The sequence below is a fragment of the Thermobia domestica genome, chromosome 10 (assembly GCF_964235325.1).
Source record: "Thermobia domestica chromosome 10, izTheDome1.hap1.1, whole genome shotgun sequence".
NCBI lineage: Eukaryota > Metazoa > Arthropoda > Insecta > Zygentoma > Lepismatidae > Thermobia > Thermobia domestica.
The window spans coordinates 246354973-246375030 of record NC_137463.1 but is presented as its reverse complement, the minus strand read 5'-3'; the positions used below and the strand labels follow the sequence as shown (position 1 = coordinate 246375030).

Below are 20058 nucleotides of genomic sequence, written 5' to 3'. Positions count from 1 at the left end.
GTAAAAAGGTTTAACGTAGTCGTGAGTGAATATTACACCCGCGTGAATACAAATGGAGGGAAATAGAGAACAGTACGCACCATTTGTAGTTTAATTGCAGTTGACGTGAAGATCACGAATGAATGCGTGGTCAACACACAAACATTTCTCGCAGTGAGCTCAGCGGATAAAAGCAAGCTGGTCACACGCGTCTCTGCAGCATTCCTCTGTGAGTCCTTTTTCAAAGCAATATACGGAAGGTGTTTCAAACTGTCCAGGATGTTCATTGGAGTAGGCACATTTGAAAAACGCAAAAGCGTATCATCTTTTGGAATCGCCTAGAAAAAAACTGGTAATGAACAAATGACTGAAGGCGGAGAAAGTTCTCACGTTGCCACATTAATACTGGAGAATACTAATGTATCTGTGATGAACGATCATCATCATCATCATCATGGAACGATGCTCCCAAACACTTTCGTTTGTGTTATCATGTGTACACCCTTCACTTTCATGTCTATATTTGTCCTATCTTATGTACATTATTCACTCACGACTATCGTTAAACCTTTTTACGCACGTGTACAGAGTCTTTTCAATTGTCTTTTGTGTTACTAATATTTTTCCTTGTGCATGAATTGCTATACTGTGCTATATCTTCCATATCAATGTTATGCAGAGCTGGCAACACTGCGGTCCGGATGGCAACTCTAATTATGATCTTTCTTCGTCCTTGATGCCCTTGTTATGTTTAGTTTCTTTCTTTTGGTTGACTTTCTTTCCTTGTTTGCAAGAAATTAACTTTTCCCGTCATTCCTGACTTTCTTCAATTTTGCCGACATTCAATGTTTCCTCCTTCCTCGCTCCGCTCCCTGTGGCCCTTAGCACCTTAAATTTCTGTGTTCTCCATGTCTTTTCCTGCTCAATCAGATGGCGTATGTCTGCATCTGATTTGCGCGACAACCATATGGTCCCTTACTTGTGAGTAGTACAGTGAAACCTCCCTTAACGGACACCTCCATAATACGGACAGATTTTTTTGTCCCGGGAAAAATATATGTTCTCTTAGGGAACAAAACCCTCCCTTTTACGGACACTCTTAGATACGGACACGGACAGTCCTTTTCTCCCCCAAACATTTCAATAACCTCTTCATAATGGACAGGAATTATTCTCGGTTCTGCTATATATTACAGTAGACAGGATTTTTTTTTTTTCCCACAAGTGTATATATCATGAGTCTAGACATGGTGAACCATCAAACAGAGCAGCTTCAAGCTGAACTTGATTTTTTTTTTTTTCTGCCAGCAATAAACTACTCTGAAAATCCTAGAAAACCTTCAATAAACTCATGCAGGGACAGTTGGATGGTCAAGAATTCTATGCGAAAGATCTTCCCTTCCCTAACAAATTTAGTTCTTTTTCCTCTGGGCCTTCCATTTTTTCCCGGTAATTTCATAAATAACAAGTAAATTAATGGATTTTTTACAGGGTGATGACATGTGCGTAAAGAAATTATCATACACAGATTAGCTTTTGCAGTGTATGAATATATCAACACATCTCTGTGTAATAATATTATTTAACAGAAATGAATTTCTCCTCCATCCCTCCCAGTATTTCAAATACGTACTAAATAGTATTTTCATATTCAATTTTACGTATTTACGCTCATACATATGTATTTACTGTATACAATCACTACATACAATTACCGTTGTGAGAAATTAAATTTCTGTAACCTCTCTGTAACGGACACCTCTCAATAACGGACAAAAATTCATGTCCCATTGGTGTCCGTTATTCAGAGGTTTTACTGTATTATTAGTAATGATATGAAGTGTGAATGTGAAATAAAAGCAAGGATAGGAATGGCGAAAGAAACCTTTAGGAGGAAGAATATACTATTTTGTGGGACATTGAATAAAAAGTTGAGAAAAAGACTCGTAAAATGCTTTGTATGAAGTATTGTACCGTATGGGACAGAAACATCGACATTACGCAAAAATGATGAGAAACGAAATGAAGCTTTCGAAATGTGGGTGTGGAGAAGAATGGAGAGAATTAGCTGGGTCGAGCGAAAAGTCGAATGAGATGGTGTTAGAAATGTTCGGAGATAAAATAACAATTTTAGATATTATTAAGAAGAGGAAGAGAAATTGGTTGGGACATTGGCTAAGAGGGAACTGTATCATAAGGGACATGCTAGAGACTATGGTGGCAGGAAAGAGAAGGAGAGGGCGAAGAAGACTACAATTGATGGACATCAAAACGGGAAGACCTTACGTGAAGACAATGAGGTTAGCGGAAGACTGTGGAGCATGGAAGCTTCTGAGTTGTGACAAATGACCTCCCAGTAATGGCAGAATACCTATGACGATAATTATGATGATCCTAATTTTTCAATACGTGTATAGGGTCTATGTGTCTTTCCTCGGTCTTTATATGAATTTTCTTACGTAAATTGTATGCGCATCTTCTGACAAACACGTGTGCATTTCGAGCTTGTAGCCAATTGCGTGCATTCTCTTAATGTAAAAGTGATAATATAGATCGTGCAAAATGTTCAACCTTTAGTTTCATTGACAAACTATAGAAAATCTTATCATTACGCACAGTGGCGTATTTACGATTTTGTTTCGGGAGGGGCTTTGCTAACTTTCGGGGGACTTTGCCTGGAAATGTGAAAATTCTGCAAGATATTTCATTTACTTTACTATACTAAGTAAGATTTCGGGGGGAGCTTAAGTCCGAAAGCCACCCCCCTAAATACGCCACTGATTACGCGTCTCAATTATTTTAGCATCAAATTCTAGCTATTTGTTCATCTGTTTTCAAACTAAATTCTTTTACTCTCAAACCTGCTTCCGAATATTTGAAGGGGTTTAATTTAAGACACTAAGCATTACACCAATCACTCCCTTCATTCAGGAAATTTTAAATAAAGGAATCATTATGTAAGGGGAACTGCATTCTTGAACTAGATTGTGCATTAAGTTTGTAATGATAAAGTAAAGATATGCACGTAATCAATATATATATCTTATCATGTTAGTAACAGCGTATCTTTATCGTCGTGTGGTAGAAGTAAAACAAAAGTCATGATAACAAATAACCATCGCCTTTGACCTTCTAACATTGAACTTCATGATAAAATTATATTTTTTCAAAGAAAATAGAAAATTTTTGTTCTTTATCAAGAATTGAATTTCTGTCTGAGAAAAAGATAACCTAATTAAAAGAATGTCAATATTATATAATTATAGTGCTATCCAATGAATAATTATAACGGTATCTGTGTAATTTTCCATTCAAAAGTGACTTTGCATAAAAATTGTCAAATCATAGAACTCTACAATATCAATAGAAGAAAAGGAAGAAGTGTGCAAACATGCGACATATAAATCTATACATCTTATTTAGGTGAACACAATGATATAGATAAGTGTAAATGCACAGAGGACTTTTCAAGAGAATCAACACACAAAAATATATCTTAAAATCATGGCATTAAACAGAATGTCACCAGTTGGCTATAATAATTGGTAGTTCTTATTTTCTTGAAACATATTATTGATTTATGTCCAGCATACATAAACAAACGGCAATGTCACTTGTACAGCACACGAAGAAGTTTGGTTTGTATGTCGTGATCAGTGGCGTATTTAGGGGGGAACTTCCGGGCTTAAGCCCCCCCGAAATCTTAATTACTATAGTAAAGTATATGAAATACCTTGCTGAATTTTCACATTTTCAGGCAAAGCCCCCCCCCGAAAGTTAGCAAAGCCCTCCCCGAAACAAAATCGTAAATACGCCACTGGTCGTGATATTTTCTCATTTATATTGTAACTGGAAGTGGTAGTAGATTTCTGCAACTTTCGCTGTTAGTAGGCCGTGATTGCTCGGCCTACGGTCTCGCATTGTTTATGTATCAGCCTTTGCATCAACAGTGAATTTCGTGCATTTGCTCTTAATAGCCTATTTCCTGAACTTGACTAGCTGAGGGCTTCGCCCTATCCCCCCCCCCCTCCGAGTTCACTCACCCTACGGACTCGCACTTCTTAAGCCCACAATTCTACCAAATTTATTTTTCTATTTCAAGTACCTAAAAGATAAGATTTTGTATCGCAAGAAAACTCCCATTTAAATAACATAGGAATTTCTTCATCCTCCATTAGACACCATATATCTAAAAAAATATTCACTTTTGGCAATTTTTCTGTGGATTAGTATCGGAAGGCTACAATCATGCCAAATGTCATCACTGTAATCCTACCGGAAGTGCCTAAACATTTTGGGGTGTAGAAGATGTACCATATAAATAACATGGGAAAGATTTTTCAGTTCCCCATAAAACCACTCTACAGTTGGATTTTTTTTTGTGATTTACTTAGGTAGCGGTAAAGAAAACGTACAATCAAACCGTATTTCAAGTTTTGTTCCATTTCCAAGTACCTAAAATATGAGATTAAAGGTAAAAAAAAATGTCAATTTAAGCAACATGGGGAATTCCTTGATCGCCTCTTTAGATTCCCTAAAAAATTAAAAATATTCACTTTTGGCAATTTTTCTGTCGGTTAGTCCCGAAAAGCTGTAATCATATCAAGTTTAATCATTGTAGCCCTACAGGAAGTGCCCAATAATTTTGGAGTGCAAAAGGTGTCCCATATTCAATGTAAATAAAATGGGGAAGATTTTTCTGTTCCTGATAAAACCACTCTAAAGTTGGAAATTTTTATTTTTTGTGATTTACTTAGATAACGCTAACGAAAACGTACAAGCATAGCGAATTTCAAGTTTACCAATATATTCCAATTCCAAGTACCTAAAACATGAGATTATAAGCCCCCTCCAAAAAAAAAAAAAAAAAAAAAAAAGGTCCAATTAAGTAACACGGGGAATTTCTTCATACCCCTTTAGACCCTCTAAAAATTAAAAATATTTCCTGTGGGATAGTCCCGGAAAGCTACAATCCTGCCAAAATTCAACTTTCCACGTCAACTGCAAGTACTCATTTATTTTATGTCAGTTTATGTAGTTTTATATATAGTTAGGATTAGGATATTAGAATTGAAATGGAGTATATTCTTAGGACGCTTAATTGATTAGGGAAAACTGCTTCTCGCTAGTCAATGCCGTTTTTACCCTATGGTAATTAATATTGAAACTGGAAGTGGAAAAAAAATCGGGTTAGGACTTTTCCGCAGCTAAACAAGCGTATTGCAGCGTAATGTGGTAAGTTATTTTCTCCAGTCTCTTCAATAAACTCATTGAATTGAATATCATTGAGCGCATCTGGCGCTTAGCACCTTTCTGCTGGGGGTGAAATATTCTACAATATTATCTAATTTTCGAACCACAGTGTTTACTGACAAACTGATGTTTAAAAGAAATTAGCTTTTTCTGGTTACATTTATTCTGCTACTGCAATCATGCAATCGTTGATTCATTCGCCGTCAGTGAATGGTTTCCCATATTTCGCTCTTGAATCAGCCTAGCAGAAACTAGCCGAATTGCTACATCTTATTCAGGATTTACTTTCTTAAACAACAATTGCTGAGATTTCAACCCGCTTTTCAATGTTTTTTTTTTTTTTTTTTTTTTTAACCGTAAGCCTCCTGTAAATTTGGAGTAATTTTTAGAATGTTTAGTCTCATAATGACGTCTTATGTTGTATTATTTGAGAATTGATATTGTTTCATTGCAAATTACACACATTGTCTTAATCTTATTACTTGACACAATCACGAAATATTGATGTCTCTATTGCTCTTTAAATGTTTTGTACTCACTATCTACCTTTCGTTTCTTTTCCGTGTTTATACAAATTTTATAAGATGTAAAGAGCTCACTTTTTATTGTTTTTTTTTTTTTTTTTTTTTTTTTTTTTTTTTTTTTTTTTTTTACATAATGCATTTTACTTATAAATATATGTGGAGATGTAATTACACAATGAGGAAACGAATTTCATTCTTTTTGTCAGAAATGAATTTGTCTATCTTCTTATTGATTTCTTAGGATCTAGCCATTTGAAAAATGAAATGAAATCTTTTAAGTTTTACGTCCGACGATTATGCTGACAAGGCTAAAGGAGACGATGATGATGAGAAATGAACGTAATGGCGGAATGAAGAAAGTGGGAGGAAACGGGAGAACCCCGAGAAAACCCACACATACGGTATTTGTCCACCACAAAGCTCACTTGGCGGGAACTGGGATCAAACCGAGGACCCCCATGCATCAGAGATGAGCACTTTACCAGTGAGCCACTGCGGGGCCAATAGCCATTTCAGTATGGCTATTATGTTCAGAACGTTGTCCAGAGAAGGGTAGGCTGCCATTATGTTCGGCAGCCTAGGCCTATAACTCCGAAAGGAAGTATTTGTGCACCCAAGTTGGTCTATACTTTTTGTCTTATTTTGGTGTCAGGAATTACCTCCCAAAAGTTGTTGGTGTTGTTTCGAAACACTCTGTATACAAAAAATAAAAAATATGGCATACATTATTTTTTTATCAAATGGGAAATGTAATTTACTGGCAGCACATGATTAGTAGGAGATAGGCTGCCTCTTATCCATGCTGCACAGTCATAGGCTGTCCCGGTATGACGTCATCCATAGATCCGTGGAGCGCGCAGGAAACTTATCTGCTCTTTCCTACTTAATCTAAACTTGCATGAGGAATAATACAGCAAATTAAGGGTACAAAGTAAAATGCAATTTTGTTTTTGTATGTGGAATCAAACTGAACGAACTGTATGTAATATAGGCCTACTACATAGAATAATGATCTGCAGTAATATTGTAATAGCTGTTCTCCTGTCTCTGATCTCTTTTCCTTTTGTATGATTTTTAGATTATTTCCCATTACATAGATTGTTTAGGGTGGTTGAGTAACTGGCGCCAAATGGAAGACTTAAGTTGAATTTTCTGGCATATCCATGATCACTGATTGATAGAATTCAAGTCTTTGTTTTAATTTCAAGCGAGACGTGAACCTACAGGTAGGGCTGTTCCGATAATCGAGTAATCGATAACAATTCGATAAAATTTCAAAACCGTTTCATCGATAAAGAATTTTAATTTTATCGAATTATCGAACTTTCGAGACTCCCGAAATGTTCGAGACTCTCGAAATGATCGAGACTCTCGAAATGATCGAGACTCCCGAAATGTTCGAGACTCTCGAAATGTTCGGGACTCCCGAAATGTTCGAGACTCCCGAAATGTTCGGGACTCTCGAAGTGTTCGAGGCACTCGAAATATAAAAAACATTAGACAACTTCGAGACACTCGAACTCTTCGAGAGTCTCGAATTGTTTGAAAGCAGCAAATACAGAAATATATCAATATGATCGCATTTGTTGAGTCGCTTGAATATTTTGGAAAGTTCGGGGTTATCGGAGTGTTCGGAAGAAACAATGCATTCGAGGTTATCATAGTTGTATATAATATGTATTACATATATGCAGGGTGTTCATATTAAAACTTCTTCCCTTAGCAATGAAGTGAAGAAAAAGTTTTTTTTCCCCACAGATCTGTATAAGGTTTAAGCAGTCTGTCAGAAGAGAGAAAGAGGAAGAGAAAACATGCGTCACCTGAATGGAATTGGAATCCAAGACACCATTAGTCTACTAATAGTCACTTTGCCGACTGCGCCAATAACGGAGCAGGCAGAAAAATAATTTTACATATGATTTCGAAGGTTTAATTTAAAGTTCTGTATAGAGACAGCTACTGATATAGGTAGAAGTAAGGAAATTTGATAAGACTGAAGACTTATCAAACTTCCGTTTCGAAAATTTACTTTCCGGCGCTCGAATGCCTTCGAGTATTTGAGATTGTCGTGAAACAAACCTTTAGAATTTTGGGTGCGAAGCCGTCCTGTCTGTCTGTTTGTATGTGGCATCCGACGATAACTTTCGAACGGATTGTCCGATTTTGATGGAACTCATTTTAAAATGCTCTCGTTTGCTTTCACCAGACACCTATTGTTTTGGTTGCCATACTACAAGGGGATTTTTTCCCGAATTGAAGTATTTGTTCTTACTTTGGGCGTAGGCGTGTGAAAGCTACGATAACTTTCGAATGAATTGTCCGATTCTAAAGAGGATTGGTCTAAATGCATATGTCAGGTATCTGTTGCTTTTGGTTACTTTACGATATTTGATTTTGTGCATAAGATGCCGTGCGGCTCTGGGCATTACCAACCTCAGATTCAATGCGTACCTGGGAGGGGGGATGCGGTTGATGCGTGGTGCCGACAACACCACATTCATCTACGACTGAGGGCACACTCTCTACATGCCCTCATGGCATGGTGCTATGCACAAGGGAGAACTTTACATATGACAGAACGAAGACTAAAGGAAAATGAAATGAAGTGAAATCTTCCAGTTTAATGACCTACTCTTATGTCTGTTAAGCTAAGAGAGAAGTATGATTAAGGCAAGTGAATGATGATGGAATAATTGGTGGAATGGGAATGTGGAAGGAAACGGGAGTACGCCAAGAAAACCCACGGACACGATGTTGTCCACCACAAACTTACTTGGTCGGGGATCGAACCAGGGAGGGACAAAAGGGATGAAGGGGAAAGGGGAAAAAACACACATCCTCTGACTTACATTTCAATGGCTCTGATTCAATTTCCATATCAAATTAAAATAACTTCCGATCACTTCTTAAGGAAAAATAGAAAACATTATTTCCTCAAGAGTTCTTTTAGCTGCTTCGTATATTGTTGCAAACAGCCTTTCAAAGAAAGATGGTCGTGCAGTTACTTGCTTTGCAGTTGTTGAAAGAAATATTAGACCCTATCTCTCCTGTCGTGTCCTGCACACAATAGACTACTCACCACTGTTTCTTTCTTTTCCGAAACAAGAAGCCAATGTCTTTGAAATCGATTGCGATTACATTGCACTTCGGTTGTAATCAGATTTTTCTATGGGAAACAAGGTTATACTGCTAATTCAAGCTGAAACGGTGCTGGAAAGTGTGTTTAAGTTACTGTAGTGAAAATGTCAACGAAAAGGTCATGTGGGATATTCGGATCATTCTGAAACTTGGATATTTGGATAGGGCACATACTAATTCCTAAATAAAATCTTGACCGGACTACGGTAGATCCTATAGTATTGGAGCTATGGACCTATAAAGTTCATTTATTCATGTTTTTGGCATCCTATAACTCCAAAAGGAAGCATTTGTGCACCCAGGTTGGTCTATACTTTTTGTTTTATCTTGGTCTCAGGATAGGGTTGCCATATTTTGAAATTAGAAAAGCGGGGGATTCTAAACCGTAAGTACTGATGTGAATTTGTGTATTAGAAATACTGACGATCCTTCTGACTTTTTTTTCTTTTTTTAGTGATTTCGACACTTCCAATGTACTTTTCTAACAAAACTAAAGTAAAGAAAATTTAGTTTTTGCCTTTAATGTTTTATTAAGTTCAACAAATGTGAGTCTCGAATTGTAAAGTAAGTATTAAATAAGTATTACAGTAAAATATCTCTAATAAGGATTCTGTAAGACAAGTTTTCCAAAAAACAAAAAAACAAAACAAAACAAAACAAAACAAAAGCAAGCGATATATGGTAGATGTTGTTCATACGGTTTTCTCTCTAAGGAATACAAAATAATTTCTAAACTTTTATCGTAAAAAAGCTAAAACATACTTAAGAGTCTTGGTCCATCTCTTATAAAATTTCTTATCATTTTCAAAGATTTCTACTTGAAGTCATACTAACATACGAAAATACCACAGTTTCACAATATATGAAATACAGTATAAACATTTTAAAACAAAAAATACTAATAATGAATCTAATCTAAACAATATGCTAACGATCTTTAGGTACAATTTGCAATCATTTCTGAATATATAAAGACTAGTTGAACACAAGGGCGGATCCAGGGGGGGCTAAGGGGCTATAGCCCCCTCCCCTTGACGCTCAGGTTTACACTGGATAAAATGGGCTTCAATTCTGCTTTGCACTGGATAAAACGGCACGTAACAACATAGACGTGTTCATTTGAACTGGACAGAATGTTATCAAAGAAATACGTACCCATGAGATCATACATTAGTATTCATGGGTTGAACCAAAATGTGTATGATTATGCCAATTTTTTTTACATTTTTCATTCCCTTTAACTTCCTTTAAAAAATCTCGATGGCATAAAATCTTATCATAAAATTCTACGCATGATACGTCTTTCATATTGTACAAAACCCGTAGTAATAATTTGACAGTTTTTGCGTTCATCTTGTTTCTGTCATCTGTCCATTCGCGATTGAGATTGACACAGAAATGTAGCGGTTTACGTTCAATATAACAACACTTTATCAACAAAGTTGTCTTAGATTTTTCTCCAATCCAAAAAAGCGGGTGGTTTTTCGTGATTAAGAGATGATTAAGCGGGGGACGAATATAAGACCTGAAAATCTGGTGGTATCCGCTAAAATTAGGTAATGTGGCAACCCAAACGTTGGCGGTGTTGTTTTGAAACACTCTATATAAAATAATGCACCACGTTATTCTAAATTGATGCAAAACTCTTACGTTTTTAAAACCTACATTATTCGTCCAGGAAACAATTTGCCTCCACCAAACGACGCTTCTGGATCCGCTAGTGTGTGGATTCATTATAATGTACAAACCAACTGTATAGAACATATGCTACACTGTATATTCACTGTCGTGGAAATAGATTTATTTCCGTTTTTCACCTTCATTAAACTTAGTGATGATTTCAAGGTTTCCCCCGCGTAGTCTTATCATACGTTCTAGATTCAAGCCCGATCCGGAAAATTGTCTGGGATTAACTAATGCCCGAAATTTTAGGGAAAATGGAAGACTGGGAAATTTTGCTGTGTTTGGTGAAGTGCTTGGCTTGCAATTCTGTCTTGTGCTGATATTTATGAAAAAATCAATAACGATAAGGTGTTCTTCGCAAGAATACTTTACTCAGGAAAATAATTAAGACAATAATATAAAAAATATATTTTAAGTATAGAAAATGAGCATAAGCATTTTAGAAAGTTAAGATTAGACTTTTCTTAACTTCTCAATAAACACACACATCATTCTTAAAAATATCCAGAAATTATGGTAATCCTACCCCGGGAGATTTTGAATACACGGAGGGTGAAAGTAGCAAAAATACTGGTAAACCACGGTGAACATGATCAGAGATATGTTTGTGGGGAAATATTCCTCCTGAACAACCCCTGAAATCACCACTGATTTGACTAACATTTATTTTACTGAAAGGTTAAAGGGGGAGTTTGCGCCCAAAGCATCATTATATCTGATTGCGGCAATGTGTGAATTAGTGGCCATTAAGAGAAAGCAAACATGACAGAAGATAACACATTTGGCTTAAAAATAAAATTTTGCTATAACATTTTAGCAACACCGTGTGTGATTAATATGGTTGAGGTGTTGGGTGTATACTATATCATATGAAGAGCAAATTACCTTATTTGTACGCTTAAGACCGTATCTCTGGCAACACTAATACACTAGCTGTTAGCAACTAACAAACAAGAGATAAAATTCAGGAAAAAAATGAACGCTTTCTGTGTGGGGAGGGGACGAAAAAGCTATCCCTTTCTGCACGGTTTCCTTTCTCCTCACAAATACAACTTTGCAATAACTTATCAGATGAAAAATGTTGTTTGACTAGTTTGGCTGCAAGAAGGAATCATTGGAGAGGTGTAGGAACCGAACTGTCCATCACTACTTTTGATAATATCCGAAACTTCAATAATACTCGAAATTTCGATAATACCCGAAACTTCGATAATACTCGAAATGTCGATAATACCCGAAACTTCGATAATACTCGAAATTTCGATAATAACCGAAACTTCGATAATACTCAAAATTCCGATAATACCCGAAACTTCGATAATACTCGAAATTTCGATAATACCCGAAACTTCGATAATACTCGAAATTTCGATAATACCCGAAACTTCGATAATACTCGAAATTTCGATAATACCCGAAATTTGGATAATACTCGAAATTTCGATAATACCCGAAACTTCGATAATTTCAAATACTCGAAAGGTTTCGAGTAACCGATGACAACTCGATAAATTTTCAGTCCCGAAGTTCGATAGGTCGTCAGCCTTATCGAACACCCCTACCTACAGGTCAACGTGGATCCGAACCACACGAGTTCCTAGCGGGAATCGAACCCTGTTCTCCCGCGCCGAAGATGATTGCCCTAACCATACAGGAAGATTAACGACCAGGCTTCTTTCTCCTACATACATATTTTCTGTGTTATTTAATTTTTTTAAAAAAAATCACAATTTTATTTGTTGAAATATTAAAAAAAACTTTTTTCTATGAATGTACATAAATCAAAAAAAAAAATCTTAAAGAATGGAAATATAATTTGACAGTGATTTTGCAGGGTACTTTTAATGCTGATACTATGTGTATAATCGGGAAATGTATTTTTGTGGTAAATTTCATAGGAAAAGAATTATAAATACAAAAATTAGAATGAGTAAACCAAATGTTGGTAAATGAACAAGAAAAGTTCTTTTTCGCGTTATATTGTTCTTATTTACTGCTCTTTTGACATGAAATTTGCCACATACATGTCTTTGCCTATTATACACATACTAACATTATAAGAAATACCGGGCGAAATCGTTATCAAATTATATTCCTACAACAACATATTTATAGATATGCGACAATAATTTTGGGCATGCCTGTACATGAACTCTGGTAAAAAACAAAATTTTTTTAAGAAGAGTGAACGTAAAATCCAAGGACGTAAACACGCTACAAAACAAATTTAGCGTAGTCAAGTTCTTAGATTTCGTCAAAGTGAAACTGATGTTTGTAAAAAATCAAAATTATATATAGGCCTACGTATGAAAAAAAAAAAAAAAAAAAAAAAAAAAAAAACAGAAATTCACTCTGAAGCTCCGATTTTAAATGGACTCATACATGGACGCTTCTCTATCAGCAAACAGTTATACAGGACAATTATTTTCTGCTGTATAAGAGAACTATGCCGATATTTGCAATGTAAGTCATATACCTTTGCTTTATTGATTTGTCTTTTTGAGAGATACATCTCAATTGATGGTCTCCTCAAGACTTACTTTAATGTATTTATTTGTAATAGTTTATTTTTAATTAATGTTGTATTTAGTATTTGGAGTAATTGATTCATCATAGAGACTATAGAAAAGTGCACTTTACCTTACTTTACTTTGCTTAACTTTGCCTTACTTTGCTTATATTGATTAATTATGCTCTTCTCTATGCATAAAGCGATTTCAGTTTGCTATTTGTTGTGAAATGAGATTTGTAATAAAATCATGATCACTGAATTTCTATTCTTTATATATTTGCTTGGAATACACTGTAAGTCTCTTCAAGACTTATTATAAGGTAATGAATACTACTACTACTACTACTACTACTACTACTACTACTACTACTACTACTACTACTACTACTACTACTACTACTACTACTACAACTACTGAAAGATATACTTTCACTATCAATATCACTCTATTACCATTAAAGAAATCCTTAAAGGAACAATGGTACCTTTATAAAAGCATATCACATTTCTAATAAACAGTGTAACACATATACACAATTAAATATTGCGGTTTCAGTTCGTTTAAAATTACTTTAGTATTGACCAAAACTTACCACGATAATTATTTCAATAAATTAAACTGTTTTTATTCCTTTTAAACTGTGTATTTCCTTAATACTTATCATTCATTTCACAGAAATTAAAAATATACTTCAATCACTTATGGCTTTCTTACTTATTATATCTTTAACAGCATAAATAAAACAAGTTTAAACAAGTCTGGCAACAAGATTTGTTATCATAAGGTACGGACTATTATACTTGTTGCCCTATAACTAAATATACGTACATAAACGTTATGGTTGCTACAGTAAGGCTACACTCACTAACTGGTATTCAATAATCATTCGTATTTTCGAATGGAAATTATAGTCGAATTGTTTATGTATTGTATTTTTTTGATTGTTTACTTCTGAACAGGGACAACTTAGTAAATTGGTCATGAAGGAAGTAACAAAAGAATATTTTAAAGAACAAAGTTAGATTCAGCTTGTTTTTAAAACTTTTCTTTCAAGACAAAATGTCTTGTGTGTGGTTGCATAACTCTTTATAATAATACTGTATTTAGTTATGTATGAAAGTGAAAAGTGGTATTGCTAATTTTCGATCACTAATAGAGAAACGAAATTATTTTTAAGTATTATCTTCTAACAAATTGTCATTTATGCTTAAACGATACTTAAAACTGTCTCTGTACTCCAAATTCCTTTATAGAATTCATTGCACTTGTTCAGCATGGATATACAGCGTACACTAGTTCCTGTGTAAATCTGATTTACGATAGGGTTCCATAGTCAGGGGCGCCGGAACCGGGGGCAAGGGGGGCAGTTGCCCCTCCTGAAATTTTCAGAGGGGGCAGGATACTCGTTTTACCCCCTCACTTTCAGACTGTAAAAACATCACACAACACTGATTATAAGAACTAAATTTTGCTTTTTATGGTAATGTGAAAAAATTCTCTATTCCAGATTCATCTTTCTCTGAAACAAGGGACCCGGCGCTTTTCATGCCCACATGTTAGACAGAAAGAGTTAGGAAAAAGAATTGAAAATTCTCTTTATTTCTATTTATTTCCATTTCCATATTCTTTTAAATTTCCTAAAATTTAAAAAATATAACAGTTTAAATTAGTAACAGGACATTTAGGGCCTAAATACATTTTCCATAAAGTTAAATTAAAGTTCTTACGAACAATATGCAGAGTGCAGTAAATTTTATAGTGAGGAGGAAAAATGTATAAGGTAGGATTAATAATTTAGAGCACATGAAAAATGTGAACTCCATTGTCGTTCCGTTCGTTTAACCCTTTCACTACCATTTGTTTCGGAGTGAGAAACATTATTATGGCTACTCTAAGTTGTTTTCAAACATATATATATATATATATGAAGGGCTTGGGGCAACAAGTGGACAAGCCACAATATACAAATTTTACAGTACAGTGATTTTTAAGTTTTAAAAAATTCCATAATTCTTGTTATTGATTCTATATGTGCCACTATTTGTTACTTTACGCATCCATATATCATGAATACGTTACTGCAAGTTAAAGTCTGATTTACTAATAATTTTTTGTAGAAATCGCTATTTTGGGGCAGAAAATGTTAACATTTGTGGCTTGTCACTTTCTTGCTTAGAGATAACACATGAAATGAAAGTTTTGGGGCAAGACTATGACATGCTTCATGAAATAAATTTTCAAAACCATTTTTTTCTGGACGAAAAATATTTATTTGTGCAGATTTGTAACAATAAAACCGAACATTGAAGTAACTATATACATTCAAAACAATTACACAATGTTTTTTCTTAATACACTATAGTTAAATTTACTTTTTTCATGTTTGTATAACATTAGAGACAAACTCAATTTTGCCTGTCCTATAGATACTAAATAAGTTCCACATTGCTCTCATCATCATCATCGTTTGGCATAGGCATTTGGAAGTAGGTGCTGTAGATGGGAGGAATGAATGGTAAGAGACTTGTTACATCTTCAAGTTTCTTCTTATTTATTCTTAGTGGCGCATTGTATTTTAGTCTCAGTTTACCCAATGAAATTCAAAGTGGTCGACCAACTCTGAGGAATTGCACCTCTTTGTACTCTTCGTTAACTGCATGCTTGATGAAAAAGCTGCAAGGATAATCAGCATTAAATTTGAATGCAACTGCTGCTGAGAAATCAACTGGGCGTCCACACTTCGTTTTCTTTGTCTTCGTCACATTTTGTAATAATGCTTCAACATTTAATATGTTCTGTTGAGTCATTCGTGTTACGTGAAAAAGATTCTTTTTATTAGCTTTGGAAATTATGTCCATCCACATACTAGGATTATAAATTTGCTGGTGTTTCCGCTGAAAGTTCTCAATAACAGCAAAGTCTCTATCAGATGGTAGAATGGTGTGTCCTGATATTAGAAAGTAATGAGTTATTTGCTTGAAGTGTATCTCCCTAATAAGATGGAACCAAAGAGCCATCATAGTCCAGTTCTTATTCTGGCCTGAACAATTATCACTGAAAACAACAAGCTCCTCCACTTCGGGCTTCGTGGCTATAAATTCTATGAGAGCACTGCACATTTCATTACAGCCTCTGCGACCAGTTTCTTCGCTCCACACGAACATGTAATCTTTCCCGTTCGTACAATCATGAATATTGGAATTGAATAGCCAAAGTTTCCGACAGTAAAAGGCAATACTGGTAGTGGGTTTTGGGACTGGTAAGGCCTGTTGCAAGTCCATGCTAATCACGAGTTTCTTGTAATCTTTGCTCAGAGTTTCCCTTTCTAGAATGTCCTGCATGGCTTCAGCTCGCCTCAGGTGCAACTTCAGATCATTTTCGACAGTTTTTACTTCATCTTCTTTGCCTTCTGATCTTAAAGCAGCAATTTTGACCTTTACATATCACATACTTTGCAAGTATCTGACTTAGGGAATGTAAAACTAACATTATATTCGGTGCAAAAAATTCTACGATATGCAAGTTGACTGACTGGATTCTGAATGCCCTTTTCAGCGCACCATGCTAGTAAAAATCTTCGTACAACCGGAAAATTGATAAATCAAAGTCAAAAAATAATTTTTCCTGATTATCCGATCTGCTGTAATGGCTCTGGTACTTTGGTATGCTTTTATGTGATCCCTAACAGACTGAAGTCGATTTTGGTCTATTCTGTTCGGCCTATTCTTATGCTTGCCTCTGCTATTCGCTTTGGGTGTTGTAACTCCACTTGCAACTTGAGAAACAATCTTCCTTTTGAATTATGTAATCCATGAACACTCAAAACCTCACTTTTGCAAATTTTGATTTCCTCACTACTTACTTTAACTGTATATTCGGCTGTAAATTTTCGTGAAGAAATATGCTTTTTAGTTTTTTTAGGATATGATCTCTTCTTAGGGTTTACTTTAATGCAACCAAATAAGTAAGAATTTTGTATGTCATAGGAACCAAGCAGGGGCATCATTTAGGGGGGACAGGAGGGGGCAATTGCCCCCCCAAGAGTTTGAGGAACACATATACTTTAATCAATTGTATACTAATATACTAGTACAAAACATGAAAGTCTTATGTCGGTGGTGCTCTTGCCCCCCCAAGCGAAGTCTGAAATGACGCCCCTGGAACCAAGATCCCAAAATCCATTAAAAATGTCTACCTCTTTACCTAACAGCTTAGATCTGCACTTTTTTTTTTTTTTTGCAAAAACATGGGGGGACCAAGAACTCGGCTAGAGACCAAGAACTCTTATTTTTGGATCAAGGCTGCTAAATACATACTCCTTATCTTTGTATAATATACTAATTAGGCATATACACATTTTATGTTCTGGCTTCTTTCCCCTACTTCTAATGCGAAAAAAATGGAATTTACTCTGTTGCATTTACAAGAATCACTTAACAAGAATCATAGTGACACGATAAACATGTTCCGACCAGTGCCTAGAGTAAGGAAAAACTTTGCCATGTGATTTGCATTTTTAATGCGAGTATTTAGAAGTACAAGCAGTTATGAGTAGAAGAATTTTTTTCTTTACTTCAGACATTCCATTTTTCTTAACCAAATGATTCACTAGCCCAGTAAACTTAAAAGAAAATGAACACGTCGTCGATCTCTGTAGCTATCATAGCAACATTATAATATAAGCCACAAGCAAAATAAAACTCAAAAAGTTTCGATATAATACTATGACATGCCACAATTTATAATATGATTTAATTACCTGGCTCGATGTTGATGCATTGTCTGCGGACGGTTCGTAATCTGAGTCTTGATGTGTTATGTCATCAAACACGTTCAAATCTCCACCATTTTTGCTCTCCAAATCATCATAATTGAACAATTTTCTTCGGCTCGCAGCATTATCCCAGCTGCAGGACGCCATCTTTCTGTGTGGCATGTCATTGTCTTTATCAAAAAAGAAATAAAAACCTTTTGGGCAACAACGTGACTGTCACGATAGTGCTGCCATCTTGTCGGAATCTGACGAAATATATTTTTAAAAATGTAGATATACTTACAACACACCATTTAAACTAATAAAAGGATTTTCACAAAAGTGTGGCTTGTCCACTTGTTGCCCCGAGCCCTTGATATATATATATATATATATATATATATATATATATATATATATATATATATATATATATATATATATATATATATATATATATATATATATAACATTTTTCGCCGTTTCGTTTTTGGACGTGGGAAGGGTGGGACATTATGTGCCCCCTGATATTTTTACGTGGGACCTATATGTCCCAATGGTAGTGACATGAATGATCATCTTGTATTTTCAATTATGATACGTATATTGTCAAAAAATCAATTGGGACGTATTTATGATTACAAATATTTTACATTTCGGCATCCTTTTCCATAACTTTGGAACGGGACATGGTAACGCATTTCTGCTTGCGAGACTGCATTCCCTTGGGGAAAAAAAAAAAAACAGTGTTAATTGATGTGTCACATGCCTACCTTCCCATTTGTAAAAAAATAACCTGGATCCAAGATGACCGCCATTCACCATGCATGCATCAATCGGTAGTTCCTTTACCCAAGTCCGCCCTCCGTAGGCAGATTTGCTTTAATCATGTTTGTTTCCAAAGTAATCCTCTGTACTAAGACTTATGGACCACCCTGTAGTTTAACTTATCAATACGAAGAATAATTCATACTTTGTATGTTTATTGAGTTTTTCTCAAGTGAGATAAACTTCTTTTTGCTTAGTCTGTTTTTTTTTTTTTTTGTTTTTTTTTTAATACGAAAAATCACTTCATGCTTCGTATGCTCTTAGTTTATCTTAAGATTCTTGTAGAAAACAAAATAATACAATAAAAATGCCTGTATATCGATTTCCTATTTCGATTATTTCAGCGGACTTCTGCCCCATTGGGATAGGAGTTTTGCCCCCTATACTGGGGTAAAAGTCGGAATTTGTCCATTCTTTTTTAAGTTGCTATATCTTATTAAGTAATAAATTAGTAGGTTTTCTAACACCTTCAAAATATAGAGGAATGTTCACTTATACTTCTGTGCGAAATTCTTTATTTTGCCGTTATATTTTTCTGCTCCAGCGCAATTCAAACACCAAACTACGGATTTTTGCCCCCGCTTACTCTATAAGAATTTCTAAAAACAAAACTAAAATTTACTGTTCCTGGGTAGCTATGTAAATTCCATTGCCAGAGGTTAATAGGTGAATCTTGGTAAAGCGAAACTTGATGTCACAATTTCTGTCAGATCCTCAGCAGAAACTAAAGTTTGTAGTCAAATGTTTCCCACTATCCGCGAAAATTTTCTCGAGTTATTATTTTATTATTTTGTATTATTGATTTTGGTCCAGGAGGTATAAAATCACTTTTTAACTTGTACCAGTACGTAGTAACAACAGCTGTAACAAGTGTTGTCCCAGAAACTTCATTAATCACCCGTGCCTTTAGTTTAAAGAAAAAAAATAATAAGATCTCCCTGATGGCTATATGGTTAGCGTACGCGTTTTCGGCACGGGAGACTCGTGATTGATTCTCGGCGTAAGCTGCTGTAGGTCAATGTCACAAATAGCTCGGTGTTGAAAGGGATGTTAAATCCTAATCCAACCTAATGGTATAAATGTGGGATCTAAAAATAGAAATTTCATTCTTTTCATTTAAGATATAAGGAAACTTTATTCTATGAACCCTTTTAAAATTCTGCCTTTTTTAGGTAAATTAAACTTTCAGTTAAGTAGATACTGCTTCATTGCTATTTATCGTAGGATCATGATTCATACCTCATTTTTTCACAATAAAGCAACCTTTCAAAGGGCACAATTCACTTTTCCCTCTCATGCCCCTGAGGCGGGAGATTTTAAAGAGAAATCGGGTTTTTCTGAGATTTTTTTTTAAATTGAGCCTCTTGGCCCCTCCTGTGTTAACGCA

General features: G+C 35.2%; 1 long non-coding RNA gene across 2 annotated transcripts in view; it reads right to left on the bottom strand.

The window, feature by feature from the left end:
* Window positions 1-13803, bottom strand: part of LOC145663145 (uncharacterized) — a 50248-nt gene extending 36445 nt beyond the window's left edge. For both annotated transcript variants that reach the window (XR_014127156.1, XR_014127155.1), the window contains exon 1: window positions 13683-13803. This is a non-coding gene — a long non-coding RNA (uncharacterized LOC145663145). The remainder of the gene's footprint in view (window positions 1-13682) is intronic.
* Between the last annotated feature and the right edge of the window lie 6255 nt (window positions 13804-20058).